The following is an 18133-nucleotide window of genomic DNA, read 5'->3' on the forward strand; positions in this document are numbered from 1 at the left end:
CCTCATTCAAGCTATTCGAGCACAACATTTATGTCCCTAGGGGTCTTAGGATCCCTATGAACATATTTTGTCATGTAATGAGTCAAAATGTATCATGACATGCCGTATGACTCCTTTCTAACAATTCAAACAAAACATGTATGTCCTTGACCCCTAACACCATATGTTGTACTATAATGAGTCAAAAGGGATCGTAGGAGTGTCCTATGACCCCTTTTGACCCATTACAACACATGGTGTATGTTAGGACCCCTAAGGACATATGTCACATGTTTTAATGGCTCAAAAGAGGTCATTGTGTTCCATGTAACCCCTTTTGACCCATTAAATTATAACATATGTTCATAGGGGTCCTAAAACTCCTAGGAAAATATATCATATGCTCAAATGAGTCAAAAGGACCTTCATAAAGTAGAACCTAAGCTAACTTAGAGTTTTATTTGGCACAAGTTTCTTCCGAAATTATTTCTATAGGAGTTTGGGAGAAATGCCTCCAACATGAGGGCAACGGGTAGTGCCCTTGCTGGGTCCTATGCTAGCACTCAAGGTGCACTCCCTATCCTAGTATAGAGTGGGGTCAAGGGGAAGGCCAAAGTCAAAAATGACTTTATATTGTAAAAGGTATCAACTGCTATTTTTCCTATTGGACAACTTATTCTAGCCCTAATTTTGTAAGTTACAAAAGCTTGTATAAAAAAGGCTTAGGGTTAGCAATTTCATAATGTAATGGTGATATTTTAGCTTCTTGCAGTGATATTGAGCTATAAGAAATTCCAAATTTTAATCACTGGATAATAATAATATTGGACTTTTTTTTGGTGGATGTAGCCCAGGGATTGGGTAAACCATGTTAAATCTTGGTGCCTTGTGTTCTCTTGTATGTGATCTATTATTTTTTGATATTGGTTATATATTTGCATGTAACTATTATTTATGTCTAAGTTTAATCCTAACATGGTACACTATGACCCTTCTCAACCCATTATATGAGAACATATGTTCTTAGGGGTCATAAGACCCCAAAGAACATATATCATGTGTGTGAATGAGTTGAAATGGATCAAAGATTACCCTATAACCCATTTCGATCGATTATATGAAAACATATGTTCCTATGTCTCCTAGGACCTCTGGGGACATACACAACACATGTTCCTAGGCATATGAGGACCCCTAGGGACATACATCATATGTTTGAGTGGATCCAAAGGGGTCATATTATATGCTTTGACCCCTCTTGACCTATTATATTACAACATATCTTTCTAGGGATCCTAGGACCACTAGGGACATACATCATGTATTTGAATGAATCGAATGGGGTCATAGGGTGTCCTATGACCCATTAAATGTGAACATGTGTTCCTAGGGGTCCAAGAAGATATTTTATGTGTTTAGATGAGTCGAAATGGGTCATAGAGTACCCTATAACCCGTTTCAACCCATCATATGATAACATATGTTCCTAGGGCTTCTAGGACCCCTAGGGACATACATTATGTATTTGAATGGATCCAAAGGGGTCATATGGTACCCTATGACCCTTTCAGACATATACCTACTTATTTTTGTCCTAAATTTTTTGTACTATTGCATTAAAATATATAATTTTTACCAATCAGATTAAATTATTTTCAAATAAGACCTAGTAGTTTAGAAACTAAATTCAATTACCTATAGATTCTAAATTTACAAATTTTTAATATAATTTTCATAACTACCTCATAGTTTTATGTCAAGATGATATTAACCTTATTTGTTGATATAAGATTGCCACTTAAGGGTATAGTTTGACCCACCATGATATTGCAAATGCCCATAAGCTTGACCAAGAAATAAAATAGAAGATAAAGGAACTCAAAGTTTATGTTGAAGGATTCTAGTGTTGACTGAGTACCAAAATAGAGCAAGCCAAGGGCTAGTACAAGTCGACCAAATTCTATGTTGACCAAGCATCAATATTGACTAAGTGAAAATATTGATGTTGAGCTAGAAGTTTAATAATGATTGAGTGATTTAGTGATGACTAAGTATTAGAACTTAATGTACTCTTACCTTGTTGGAATCACCAATAAATTGTAATTGCTATTTTATGCTTGTTTAGATGCACACCTCTGTGAAAGAGTGCATATGGTAATCTTATTTTACATTCTACACATAATTTCCTTTGTGATTTCATTTAAAATTCCTTATGGCTTGGTGTAATGTGGCTTTCAACGGGACGGTTAGAGATGGATACAATATGCTTTGTTTCTCTCTACCCGCTAGTTTTGTTAGAGTAGATACAACATATTTTGTATCTTCTATCAACTAAATCTTTCTCTAAGAGTACTTTGGCCAAAGTTGTTCTATTTTACTGCATATGTGTAGATATGTTGTTATTTCATTTTACTACATATGAGTAGATATGTTTGTTGAAACTACAATTGAAATAATTTTTATGTTGTCATTGATGTCAAATCTATTGATGAGATATATTGCTATCTAATCTAAATTTCATATGTATTTGGTTGATGAAGAAGATTTGAGAAATTTATTAGAGCAAAGGAACCTAAAGGAAAGGTTGAGTTATGAAAAGGAAGCTACAATAGACATTTGATTAGTTAGACTATGGCAAGATAATATGATTGTTTATGTTATGAAGCCATGTGTAGTCACTGACAAACTACATAAGGGTATGTGCAGGATCATGGTGTGCCAAAATATGGCAATGTGAAGGCAATGGGGACCAATTTTTAACTTAAATATTGATTTTTATTTTCCAAATATAAATGGGGGATATAGTTATAGAAATTGGGAGGGGCAATTATTATATATAATTAGTACTAAAATTTATTTTATAGTATTAAATAATAATAATAATTTATTATATGATTATTTTATACATAGTATTTATTATATATTATTATATGATTATATTGTTGGATTTACAAATGAGAAACACATACTTCTAAGAGGAGGGGTGAATCATAAGTATTAATCTTTATCCAATAAAATTTTTGATTTCAAACAATACATGCATTGACATAATGAAATAACATGTAAAGTAAACGCATCCACACAAACATTTGACACTAGATATGATTACCCAGAAACCCTCCAAATGAGAAGTTAGAAATGGGGTGGGGATGACACCCACAACTTGACTACTGCAGCAATAAAATGTAACTTGCTAAGGTTACAAAGTTTGACCATGAAACAAGATCTGCCCTGTTAAAGGCTTACAAGAGACTGTTAAGACCCACCCTGTTAAAGGATTTTGCACCCTGCTAGAAGAGTACCTATTTAAAGGATTTTTGAACATTCACTTGGAATGTCACCCTGTTAAAGGATTTCTCAATGACTGTTAAGTCAGCCTTAGTCCAAAGGATTTAATACTCCTGAAACAATTGTTAGTAATAGTAGAATGTTTTGATTTGATAACTTACAATCTTGTATTGTTGATTTAAGATCTCAATTCAATCCATCTTGATCCTTTCTAATCTGATATGAAGATGTTGTATCACTAATACTCTATTCTAAAAACTGATTATGCAATTCTTTCCCTATTCTAAGTCACCTTGAATTCCTTCGAGACAATTCACCCCTTTTTCTCCTTCTATTCTTCACTCGCATGCATGTATGAATTATGAGGCTTCATTTTCCTTATAAATATTTTTGTGACTTAGGGTTAGGTATGAATCTATGATTGAGATTCATCCTTTTTTCCTCTTAACCATTCCAATTTTTTGATTGGTTGCATGTTGATTGCATAAGAAAATCAAATAGATTCAATCTTATCTTCTAAGATTCAAGATCTATCCATAAGTCAGCATAAAAAAGGTTTACATAGTTGCTTGTGTCACCACAAACAACTAGGTCCATTTTGTTTTACTCGTCACTTGACAATATTGATGCTTGACACTTACTGTAATTCTATCTAACTCGGCATCTGAACTTGCTCAACATCAACTGTTCACTTGGCACTTGAATTTTCTTAGCACTATCTTTTTTCTTAGCACTTGATTGACTCAGCACATGAGTGACTCGGCACTCATTTTAACTTGGCATCAATACATATTATACTCGGCATACATTACTAGCCCAACATGAACTTAGTAAATATCTTAAGTGTGTTGATGCTCAATTGTCAAAACCAATCTAAGATCAAAAATCTCCCCCTTTGATATGATTGTCAAAAATACTAAACTATACATAACAAATATAATATTCTCGAGTATAATATATTTATAGATGGGCATATATACAAAAATTCAAAATGTTTCAAAATTCTGTAATAGATTATATACCTCAAATGTTTGTAACTCCTCCTAAGTTAATGTGCCCTTTTCCAGTATCCAAAATCTCTTCTCTAGTAGATTTGCCTCTTGCTAGTACTCTTTTTCTTCCAAAATATTGATACTCTTTATCTTCAAAAATAATGATACTCTTTATCTATCTGATATGCTATGTTTCTACTCTTTTTCTATTTTCTCCCCCTGTGTTTGTTTTCTCCCTTTTTGGGTTATTTTCTCTCTCACATTTTTATCTCCCCCCTTTTCATATTTGTCTCCCCCTTTGATATTTGTCTTCCCCTTGTAGATTTGTCTCCCCCTTTTTTACACTTATGTCAAAGGGTCTATACACTGATTGTGTACTTATCCAAGAAGTTTTGTTGACTTGCATTATAATCTATAGAGCAACATCCTAGTTGTCTATTGCAACATTTAAGGATTTGATTTGGATTCTTGTATCTACTACAAGGTGAACTAGTCTATCCAAAGTTGAAAGATTAGGATCTTTCTTTAACACTATTTTTGCAAATGCTAGTTCTTTTTGGAGTATTTCCATATGAGGGGTAAGGGAAGCTTAAATATTAATCAATTTGGCTCTTATGTTAGCCTCTTCTACTACTAACATAGCTAGTTCATTTTGTGTATGAAGCATTGAATGGAAATGATTTTCACTTTGAGCTGGGTTTTGTGGCAATTGCATACCTAATATTTTCAAGTTTCTTTCCAGACTCAGAATCTTCTGGCTCATTTCTTGTGTGAAGAGTGTCAAATCACACAATTTTATGTACAATGAGAATATATTCTCAAGTACTTTATTCACTTTTTCAATTTTGGTAGCCAATTCCACTTGTGATAGTGCTATTTCACTTGATATTTTCTCATTAACTTTTCCTTGAAATTTCTTTTCAGACCATTCCATGAGTTTAGCATTTGTATCCTGGTCTTCATTAGTCACTTGTTCCACAATTTCTAATAGTTGTTCTAATAAGGGCTTGGAGTCATCAAGTGTTTGCAAGCTGAAGGCATCTAAAAAGATGTCTTTGATCTCATGTAGTGCTTGCTTTTGTTTATACTCTTTCCTAAGTATTTCTTAATTCTTCTTTCTTTCCAATGCCTCTTGCATTATATTTATTTGTTCTAATGTAATGGTTGAATAATCATATTTTGGTATAACTATTTTTTCATCTAAAAGTGCATCACCATAGTGAAGTATCTTTGCAACCTTCAATGAGCTCAAGCCTGGTGCTGAAATTTGAAGTGGCATTGCATCAGTGCTCAGTTTCTAAAGAACTTTAGTAGGAGCACTAGTTGTTGGTAAATTTACCAATGTTTGTATGGCTTCTTGCTCCTTCTCCTTTGGGATGTCCATGTCTTCATCTAATCTATCTTGGTCAATCATAATTATTTGTCCTGAAATTGATTTTGTATGTTAGGCACATAAACATGTATTTGTCCTATTTGTTCATTTGTAGGCTCCTTTACTTTTGTAGTCTGAATTTGTTGTTCAACTATGATAATTTTTACTATAGTGTCAACCTTTGTAGATGTGTCATCTAATGTTTGAATTGGAGTTTGAACACTAGTAGTTGAAGGGATGGTAGAAGGTGGTTCTTGTGTGTTCGCCTTATCCCTAGTGATATCAGGTACTGGTTTCTATAGTTCATCCAAACTGACCAATACAAGATTATCACACAATCTAGCTTGTAGTGTGGATTGGTCATGGATCTTCTTCAGATCCACTATAGTTAATGAATTGATGTTCTGAGTTGAGCTATCAAAAACATCTTTCATTGTTATGGTGTTTGTAGGTGTGTTTGTGTCATGTGGAGGGCTTAATGCTGGAAATTATGTGTCTTGCACATCTTGATATGTTTTCTGCTCATTAGTTGTTGCCATTTCATCTTTCTTTTGTTGAGTCTCCACCACAATGTTATCTTCTTTTTCTTTTACTGTTTCTTCTTCCTTGTCATCATTCTCTTCTTCTCAATTACTTCTTCCCTCAAAGGGATCTTCTTCTCCTTCTTTGACAATAGTCAAGCCATATATTAAATTCCACATTTTAGTGGATTTCTATAAATCTTCAATGTTGTTTTTGGAGAATGTTGAATGCCCTATACTTGGGTGAAAATTTGCTACCATGTTTCTTACTTACCTTGGTGATTTTCCCCCTTTTCAACTCTAGCATCACTTGTGCTAATTTTGATTCTCTTATTTATTTTTCTAGATTTAGGCAGTAATGCCACCTATTCTCAACAATTGTATATAATTCTTTAGGCATTTTATTATCCAATTCAAGAGGAGTGTTCTTGAATTTCTTTGTCACAGAATGTACTGACTCTTCTAACATATTTTGGTCTTCTCTACCAAAGTTTGCCAAATTTAATATTTATCAATACTGTTAAATCTGCATTATCCCTCACATTATCACATATGTTTTCAAGATCAAATTTGGGAGCATGACTTACCACTCTAAACTAACTTGTGTCCTCTAACTTTGTCTTCTCATCATTTGTCTCTAGTTGTGCTATGTATATTCTTCTTGGCTTCTTTTGCACAGGACCTTTTTGTTCAGTAGCCTTTTTCTTCTCCTTTGCCTATTCTTTGGCTTTTTGAGTGGTTGCCCTTGTAGTGGCTCTTATTGCTGGAGTTGTAGGCTTTATTGTGCTTGATCTTGTAGTTTTCTTTGCCTTTGGTTGTGCAACAGGCTGTGTCTTGGCTTTCCTCTTCCTTGGTTCTATTTTGGCTAGTGCTTCCTAGGCTTGTTCTTCCTTTGCACCTTCTTCTTCCTAATCTTCACCCATACATTGATTTAAAACAAGAGGTTCTTGACCTTGTACCTCTTCTTCCTCGTCATCTTCATCTTCATCATCACTTCATCATTGTCTCTTGCACCTTCTTCGAATTTAGCCTTTAGCTTCCTCACCATTTTATCTTTCTTTTTCAAGGTTGATGTTGTTTTTAGTTCCATTTCAACCTTAAACCTTCACAACATCATAGTTACCAAAATTTTTGGCAATCTTGTCAACTTCTTCTGCAAGTAGTGTAGTGATAGTAGCTAAGGCTTCATCAATATTTATTTCATATCCTAGAGGCCTTAACCATCTGAATCTTGGTACTATAGCCTAAATATAAGTGTAGCCAATATCTACAAGGAAAAAATATCATTTCAATGTTTTCCTACTAGGGAAACATGAATTCTTAACCTTTGTTTCATGGACTTCTTGAAGTCTTCAAAATAGCTCATCATAACTAACTCAAAATTGTCTCCCATTTGTTAAATATACTCATTTATTTGAATAAAAATTGATCTCTTGGTCTTCCATCCTAATTTTCCAAAAGATGGGAACTCATTTTGCACATAGAAAAACATACATTTTAATATTGATCCAAACTTACATTGAGAACTTTTAGATTTTCTTATTGCTCCTAGGTTCTCCATTATCTGTTGTATTTGAAGTTTTGCAAGATCATAGGTGTGATCCTTCTTAACAATCTTGTAGGCCACATCTACTGCTATGCATGGAGCACTATTTAGTCTACTTGATTGATAGAATTTATGTGAGATGAACCTAATGGAAAATTCAAGAAGAGGGTCTATGATGGTGTCATTGGTCATTCCATGCTTGTTCCATTTAGCACCTATTTTCTTCTCAATCACTTCTTTAGAGTCACTCCTTAGGGTCTTGGGCCAATCTAGGGTTGGGTAACCAATAAACCTATGTACAATTTTCTTTGTGATTTTGATGGGTCTACCCTCTAACCATAGGCACCCATCATGTATTCTACTTAGGACTATTTTAATCCACTCTGTCTTGAATATGGTGGGGAATTCTAGGGCATAGGTCAAGCCCTTTATCTCTAAAATTTTAAATTATTCATTCAATAGCCCACTTTTACATAATTTTTCATAAGCTTGACGTGTTTTGATGTCACCAATACCTCCTACCTTCTAGTTATAGCATTTCCTTTTGTCTTGTATATTACTACTTTAGGCAGAATCATTAATAACATGCCTAAAGGGTCCTATTTGTAAGAAATCTCTAGTATGGCCTTCAAATAAGGTTTTTAAACCTTGTTGCTAACCAACTATACTTCAAAGGTTTCTTTCTCCTTCACAGTTCTGGAACTAGAGGCCATTATGCAAAATAGGGTTTTAACAAATTTAAAACTATGTAACTTAGCATGTGAAGAATACCTTTAAGATCGATGAACTGATGCTTGATCTTCTATTGTGATCCCAGCAAATACTTCAAACTAGTTCATAAATCGCTTCTTCATTCTACTCACTCCCACTCTAAATTTGTAATGATGAAAAATGGGTGAAAATTGGCCTTATACCTTTCAAAACATCACATTTATTGCATGGTGAATATACAGCTATAAACTCATCTAAATACAATTTTTGCTTTACTCAGCATCCATAGAAAGTTTACCCTCACTTGGAAGCCATTAGCATTACCTTTACTCGATAGCTACTACTCACTCGGCTCCAATAGGCTTTGGCTGACAACTCGGCACTAACTAGTGTTTACTCAGCATCTAAAGAGGACTTTTCACTCTCGGTAGTAATGTAAAAACTTGAAGATTTTAACTTGAAATTTTCCTCATTTTCTTGCATCTTTATTTATGCTAGTTTATTCTTTTTAGTACTAACTTATCTTGGAACCAATGTATGATAAATCATTTGAGTATCAATCCTACATACCTTCTTTTGCTTAGTTTTATGAGGTGTGACCACTTGACCTATTAGGTGAAGTGATCCCTCCATTTGATTTGTTGCTTCCATCTCTTTTCTTCCATGTTTTTTTTTATCTCTCCTCTTATGTGTTCAACATCTAATTTTCCTTTTCCTTTGTCGAACTTAGAATTGGCTACCTTTGACCTTGTTGGACAATGCTTGCTGATATGACTAGTCTTTAAACAAATAAAGCATGTGGTTTGACTCAACCACCTATTGTAGTTACCACTAAAGTGTGTTCTTATGCAATTTTTAGGGATGTGTCCATACTCTTGAAAATAGTGACAACTTTGTCTAGTATTGTAGTCCCAATTATAGAAATGTCCATAACTTCTTGCCTTTGTTGATTTTTTTGGTGACCACATGGGTTTAGATCTACACTCAAAGGCTCTATGTACATACTTTTGATAGTTGTAGTAGTAACCTTCAAATATTGGTGCATGCATGGTTCTTGTCTTGCATTCATGTGCCTAGTGACCATGCTTATTGCACTTATGACAGTGACCCAAGTTTTTAAGTTTGTCATGCTTATTTGCATTCTTGCTCCTACACATATTAGCAGTATGTCCCTTCTTACCACATAAATGACAAGTGGGTTTGGAGTTCTTACCTTTGTCATTCCTTTCTTCAGTAGTCTTGGATGAGTCTCCTTCTTCAGTGCTGCTACAACCTAATCTTGATGTATCATTGCTAGACCTTGGAGATTTCAATAGTTTCTCAAAGTACTTGATGCCTTCATTTGGCTTGTTGAAGCTCTTAGAAAGCTCTCTTTCTCTTCTTAAATCACTTTGCAGTTTTTCATTTTGCAACTTCAGTGTGGTGATCTTAATTTCTTTGACATTCAACTCATGATGAGCATTCATCATCTAACTTAGGGTGTCCAATTGCATGTTGAAAATTTTGGCAAGCTCAGTTGAATTTTCTTCCAGTCTGTTGGTTAGGTTTATCTTGTCTTCTTCTATCATGACCTTGTCTTCAATGACTCTCTTCTTTTGTTTAGTCACTTTACAAAGCATCATGGCTTGTGATTCTTGCTCAATCTTGAGATTTCTAATCTCTTCTATTTGAGCTCTAGTCTATTCTTCTCAATTAGATCTGCTATTGTTGCATCAAACTCATTTGTGTATCCATTAACAAAGAACTTGGTGATGTCAATCTCTTTGTACTATGTGTCATTTTCTGCAACAACAATTTCTTTTCTTCTCTTTAAGGATTTTTTCAATTGCTTCTTGGCTTCTTCTAGTGAATGCAGAATGAGTTGGATCTCAATTACTTAGTTCTTGATAATCTTTCTCCATTTGTAAACCTCCATCTCAAGATCTTTTCTCTAAGCTACAAGGCTTCTCCTGATAAGACTAAGCTTTGATACCAATTGTTGGATTTTAAAATGGAAAACATAAACTTCTGAGGGAGGGGGGGAAGTGAATCAAAAATATTAATCTTTAACCAATATAACTTTTAATTTCAAACAATACATGTATTGACATAATGAAATAACATGTAAAGTAAATGCATCCGCAAACACATTTGATGCCAGATATGATTACCCATAAACCCTCCAAATGAGAAGTAAAACTAGGGTGGGGGTGACACTCACAAATTTACTACTACAGAAATAAAATGCAACTTTTTAAGGTTACAAAGTTTTACCATGAAACATTATCTACCCTATTAAAGGCTTACAAGAGACTATTAAGTCCCACCCTGTTAAAGGATTTCGCACCCTGCTAGAAGTATACCTATTTAAAGGATTTCTAAACATTCACTTGGAATGTCACCCTATTAAAGGATTTCTCAATGACTATTAAGTGAACCTTAGTCCAAAGGATTTCATCTTGCTGACACAAATGTTAGAAATTAACAGTAGAATGTTTTGATCTAATAACATACAATCTTGTATTATTGATTTAAGATCTCAATTCAATTCATCTTGATCCTTTCTAATCTGATATGAAGATGTTGTATCACTGATCCTCTTAACTACAACTTGATTCTACAATTCTTTCCTTCTTCTAAGTCACCTTGAATGCCTTCTAAAAAATTGACCCCCTTTTCTCCTTCTATTCTTCCCTCGCATGCATGTATAAATTATGAGGTTTCATTTTCTTATAAAGATTTTTGTGACTTAGGGTTAGGTATGAATCTACGGCTAAGATTCATCCTTTTTTTTTCTTAACCATTCCAATTTTTTGATTGGTTGCATGTTGATTGCATAGGAAAACCAAATAGATTTGATCTTATCTTATAAGCTTTGAGATCTATCCATAAGTTAGCATAAAAATAGTTTATATCGTTGTTTGTGCCATCACAAAAACTAGGTCCATTATGTGTTACTCAACACTTGACAATACTGATGCTCAACACTTACTACAATTTTTCCTAGCTTGGCACGTAAACTTGGTTGGCATCAACTACTCACTCGGCACTTGAATTTGCTTAGCATTGTCTATTTTCTTGGCACTTGATTGACTCGGCATATGAGTGACTCGACACTCACTTCAACTCGACATCAATACATATTATGCTTGGAATACATTACTAGCTTGACATGAACTTAGTAAATATCTTAAGTGTGTTGACACTCAATTGTCAAAACCAATCTAAGATCAACATCTATATCATATATATATATATAGTAACCTAAGTTAATAAACTATATGATGATGTATGTTCCTAGGGGTCCCCCTAGGGACATACATGTTGTGTTCCAATGAGTCCAAAGGTGTCATGGGATACCCAATGACCACTTTCAACCCATTATATAACAACATATATTCCTAGGGGTCATAGGATACCTAGGGACATACATATTGTGTCACAAAGGGTAGAAAGGAGTTATAGAGTATCATATGACCCCTTTCGACTTATAAGATGATAACATATGTTGTTAGGGGTCCTAGGACACCTATAGACATATAGGTTGTGTTCCAATAGGTCAAAAGGGTTCATATAGTATCCCATGATCCTTTTGACCCATTACACGATAATATGTGTTCCTAGGGGTCCTATGACCCCTAAGAACATATGTTGTCAGGTAATCGGTCGAAAGGGGTCATACGGTATCTAATGACCCATTTTGACCCATTGGAACACAACATGTATGGCTCTATGGGTCCTAATACCCCTAGGAACATATGTTACCTTGTAAGGGGTTGAAAGGGGTCATAAGATTTAGACCCATTACAACACAACACACATGATGATAAGGGTCCTAGCACCCCTAGGATCATATGCTCTCATTTAATTGGTCAAAAGGGGTCATAGGACACCCTATGAACCCTTTCTATCCATTAGAGTATATGAGGTATGTCCCTAGGAAGATTAGGATCATATGTTTTCATGTAATGGGTCTAAAGGGACCATAAGATACCCTATGACCCCTTTCTACCCATTGGAACACAACATGTATATCCCAGGGGCCCTAGGATCCCTAGGAACATATGTTGTCATGTATTTGATTGAAATGGGTCATAGGTCATCCTATGACCCCTTTCAACCCATTTGAAGAGAACATGTTTGTTCCTTGGGGTCCTAGGACCCACAAGAACATATTTTGGCATGTAATGTGTCAAATGGGGTAATAAGATATCCTTTAACCCCATTAAAACCATTAGAGCACAACATGAATGTCCCTAGGAGTCCTATGGACCATATGACCATATTTTGTCATGTAATGGGTCAAAATGTATCATGGCATGCCCTATGAACCCTTTCAACCAATTCAAACAAAACATGTATGTCCTTGACCCCTACGAACATATGTTGTCCTGTAATGGGTCAAAAGGGGTTGTAGGAGTATCCTATGACCACTTTTGATCCATTACAACACATGATGTATGTCCCTAAGGGTCTTAGGACCCCTAGGGACATACATAATCTATTTTAATGGGTCAAAAGAGGTCATAGGGTTCCTTTCAACCCCTTTTGACCATTAAATGATAACACATGTTCATAGGGGTCCTAAGACACCTAGGAAAATACATCACATGTTCAAATGAGTTACAAGGGGTCATAGAGTACTCCATGACCCCTTTCAACACATCATATGACAACATATGTTTCTAGAGTTTCTAGGACCCCTAGGGATAAAACTCATGTGTTTTAATGGGTCAAAAGGGACCGTAGGTCCCTGTTGACTCATTAAATGATAATATATTTTTTCGAGGGTCCTAGTACCCCTGGGAACATTTATCATGTATTTAAATGGGTTGAAAGGGGTTGTAGAGTACCTTATGACCTCTTATGACACATTTCATGACAACATATGTCTTTAATTCCTAGGACCACTAAGGACCTATTTTATTTGTTCCAATTGGGTTGAAATGGGTCACAGGATAACCTATGACCCTTTTAGACACATTTCATGATAACATTTGACCTTAGGGGTCCTAGGACCCCTAGGGGCATATTATAATTGTTCCTATGAGTTTAAAGGGGTCAAAATAATCTAGGACCCCTTTTGACCCATTAAATGGGAACATATGTTCTTAGGTCCTAGGACCCCTAAGAACATATATCATGTGTTCAAATGAGTCAAAAGGGGTCATAGAGTACTCTAGGATCCCTTTTGATTGATTATATGACAACATATGTTCCTAGGGGCACTAGGAGCCTTAGGGACATACATGATGTGTTTGAATGGATCGAAAGGAGTCATTGCATACATATGGTACATTATGACCCCTCTCAACCCATTATATGACAACATATGTTCTTAGGGGTCCTAAGACACCATGGAACATATATCATGTGTTCAAATAAGTCTAAAGAGGTCATAAAATACCTTATAACCCATTTCGATCGATTATATGACAACATATGTTCTTAGGGCTCCTAGGACCCCTAGGGGCATACATTAGTGTTTTAATGGGTTGAATCGGGTTATAAAATGTCCTATGACGTATTTTGACCCATTAAATAATAAAATATGTTCCTAGGTGTCCTAATATCCCTAGGAGTATATATAATTTGTTCATATGAGTAGAAAGGGGTCATAGAGTACTCTAGGACCCATTTTGACCCATTATATGACAACATATGTTCCCAGGGGTACTAGGACCCCTGGGGACATACCTGACGTATTTGAATGGATCGAAAGGGGTAATAGTGTATGTATGGTACACTATGAGCCTTCTTGACTCATTATATGACAACATATATTATTAGGGGTCCTAGGACCCCTTGGAATATATATCATGTGTTCGAATGAGTCAAATGGGGTTAAAGAGTACCCTATAACCCATTTTGATCAATTTTATGAAAACATATGTTCCTAGGTCTCCTAGGACCTCTAGGGACATATCTCATGTATTTGAATGGGTTGAATTGGGTTATAGGGTGTCATATGACCCTTTTTGACCCATTAAATGAGAACATATGTCCTAGGGACATATATCATGTGTTTAAATGAGTTGAAAAGAGTTATAGAGTATCCTAGGACCCCTTTTGACATGTTATATGACAAAAAATGTTCCTAGGGGTATAAGGACCCCTAGGGACATACATCATATGTTTGAATGGATCCAAAGGGGTCATATTGTATGCTTTGACCCCTCTTGACCCATTATATTACAACATATATTCCTAGGGGTCTTAGGATCCCTAGGGACATTTTGACATGCCCTGTGGGACAATATTCAAAAGAATTCAAGTCTACTGGTGCCAAAAGGAAGATTTCAAGATTAATGATGAGGAGATAGTACTGGCTTTAGTTTTGAAGCCTTCAAGAGGATCATTCTTCAAGTACTTGGCGACTCTAAGCTTCAAAGACATCTAGTTCCAGACCAAAGTTATAGTAATTCATGCCCAAAGCTGAAACAAGGGCATCTTCTAGAGGTAAGTTTCAGTACCAAGAGCTTTCATTTTCAAATCCTAGAAGAAGGAGGACTAGAGTATCTTTATCACCAGTTAGGAGTGCAATAGTAACAAATACACCTGCAAGATCTATCTCTACTCCTCCTACTGCCAGATCTCATCCTAGATTGCCATCAACACATATCAATATATCACTTGTCAATATGGCATAGCTTAGAGCTCATGCTTTTGCCACCTTTAATGGTGGAAGTCCTCTTTTATTGGCCCAAAGACATGACATACCAATAGTTGCACTCAAAAGTATACCCAATTTTACTGGTGAAACTTCTATCTCTCCCTTAGAAAACATTCAAAAGATGCAAATATCTATAATATCCATGGTATTATAGAAGATGATGTTGCAGTTAGGCTTCTAGCCTGATCCTTGAAAGGAAAAGCACTACAATGGTATAGAGGTTTGACTCATGGTTCTATAACAGATTGGGATGGATTAGGAGCAAGATTATGAAAACACTTTGAGGATAAAAGTGACCATTTTTCACTTTTAGAATAGTTGACTACTATAAAAAGAGCCCCCCATAAATGTATGATTGATTTCAACTATAGATTTCAAAAGACATGGGATAGAATACCTACTTCAGTAAAACCTACCCCTAGTAATGCCTTCTTGCATTACCTCAGAGCTTTTAATAGTGGCATTGCCACTACAATCCAAACTATGGGAGGAGATACCTTGCCTAATGCCTATGACATAGCAATAAAGTTAGAAAACATCCTAATACAAGGAGGCAAGCTAGCTCCAAGGCCTCCTATGCCTTTCTTTCCTGATGTTCCAAATCACCAACCAACAATGGCTCCTTTTCCCATAACTTCCATATCACAATCCCTTGCTCTAGTTCCTCAAGCTTGGAATAGATGAAATCAAGGAGATGATGTAATCTATGATGCTAAACATAGATAAGAGATTGTAAGGCCAAGAGAAGAAGCTGGAGGATAGTTTCTCTGTGATGCAAAAAATGAGCAACAAGGTGGTGACTTTAGAGAGACAACAAGCTTAAGGTAGTAAGGCTCATCAATTGTAGCATCAAACTATGAACAATGTCAGGCCTCCAAATTAGAATTATGGGAACAATTCTTTTGATCAAAATAGGTAGAGTAGTCATGCTTCAACCTCAAATGTAAACCAAAGTAGGGCCATAGTCCCTCAAAACAACATGGCCCAAGATCAAGATTTTTGTCCCTCCTATAGCTACTCCTATGCCCATTGTATGTGTCAGAAGGTTGAATCTTATTTGGCTTTAACCATCCAAGAGCCTACAATAGGAAAATCATACAAGAAGGACCAATTCAAAGATGCTCGTATATGCAAGGACAAGGTGATTGCTCCCTTATGAATCATCAAGTGGAGGAGCATTGTAATGTCAACTAGGATTCCATTGCTTACAACACTAGGAGAAAAAGAAGAGCTAATGAAAATTCTATCCCTCCTCCTCCCAATCAGGCCCCAACTTCAAATGAAATACCTCATTAAAAAGAAGTAAATGATCAATCAAATCCCGTTCAGCAGTAAAGGCAAAATAATGGCAGAAAAGATGTAAGTGATACTCAGGTTGTCCCATCTCAACCTCATACAAATGCAGCCCCCAAGGCTTCTACCAGAGCACCTACTACACCATTCAATGTGGTAGAACAAATGAAGAAGACAAATGTGAATATTTCCATGTGGGATACTGTTGCTACTATACCCATGCAAAAGAAGTTGTTGCAGCAAGAATTGGAAAGTATTGAACCAAAGGATTAGCTACCTAGCATGGAAAGTACCACAAGCCTAGTACAACCATAAAGGGAGGAAGAAATAAGTAAAAAGGTTAGATCCCCTCCATTTTATGTTTCTCTAATTATAGGAAATAAACTAGTCCACAATTACATGATTGATTTAGGGGGTAGCAATTCAGTGATGCCTAGGTGTGTTGTTGATGCTTTGGAAATGAAATATGAGCCCATTATTAAGGATGTATTGTAGTTGGATGGTAGTATTTTGAAGACTATAGGGATCCTTAGGAATGTAGAAATGGCCCTACATGCATGCCCTAGTTGTATTGTAACTCAAGATATATTCATTGCTGAAGTCAAGCCACATTTTTCCATATGTCTATCAAGAGACTTCATTACCCAAATAGATGGTTACATATCTTCTAATTGGTCATATATGTTTTTTAGAACAAGGTATTGAACCAAAGCTTCCATTAGAGCAGAGCCTCTCACCCTCCATCATATTGAACCCTACACCCCTAATCTCATCAACATAAATTGCACTATCCTAGAAGTGGATGAGACTGACATAATGAATGAGCCCACTACTTCCCTAGCTGAGATACCTAATTTTCTTTTAAACAAATAGGCTAATGCATATCAATTTGATCCTATATCAAAAACCGTTGAGACAAGCCTTAGTACATATTGTATAGTAGAGAAGGATGCTCTAATTCCCAACCTTGTGGAGGTTAAAGAAGATGTGAGTGGGATATGGAGTATGTACTTTGATGGCTCAAGGAATAAGAACAGGGGCTGGTGTGATGTTGATTTCTCCTACACAAGTGAGGTACTACTTCTCCTTTAGGCTCTAGTTTAGTTGCACCAACAATGTGGCCGAGTATGAATCCTTGATTCAAGGTCTCCTACTTGCTCAAAAAAGAGGAATTCAAGCCTTAAGTGTATATGGAGATAGTGAGTTGGTGGTTAATCAAGTGATAAATTAGAATATCACCAAGAACAATTTTATCAAGTCTTATAAACATAGGGTATGGGATTTTCTTGAAGGTTTCAATGCATTTAATGTTCAAAATATCCCTAGAAAAGAAAATAGACACATTGATAGACTGGCACCAATAGATGCATCTTATGATGTGCCAGGGAATCTTGAGGAAAAGAAGAAGCAAAAAATCAAAATGGTAGTAAGGCTTTCCATCCCTGACAACAACATCCATTGGCAAGTGTTTGAATCTGATAAACAAATTGTAAGTTTCTTGTAGAATGAAGCAGAATTTTCAGATAAGAACTAGCCAAGACTGCACGATCAATAAGGTGATCAAATCATTAACCTCAATTCCAACAAGTTGCCTAGGGGTCTCATTACTTTAGAAAGTGTTTTTAATCTTGATGACCAAGCAAGAGGCAAAGTAATGAACCTAGCTACTGACAAAGATGATCACACCCCAGTCATGGTTGCTGATGGAAAATCCTTAAACATGGGGAAGGTATGTTCTAAGATTGAGAAAGAAATTTTTGTTCATCTATGTCAAGAATT

Source organism: Cupressus sempervirens, chromosome 9 (genome assembly GCF_028749045.1).
Source record: "Cupressus sempervirens isolate cs-2001-9-10 chromosome 9, ASM2874904v1, whole genome shotgun sequence".
NCBI lineage: Eukaryota > Viridiplantae > Streptophyta > Pinopsida > Cupressales > Cupressaceae > Cupressus > Cupressus sempervirens.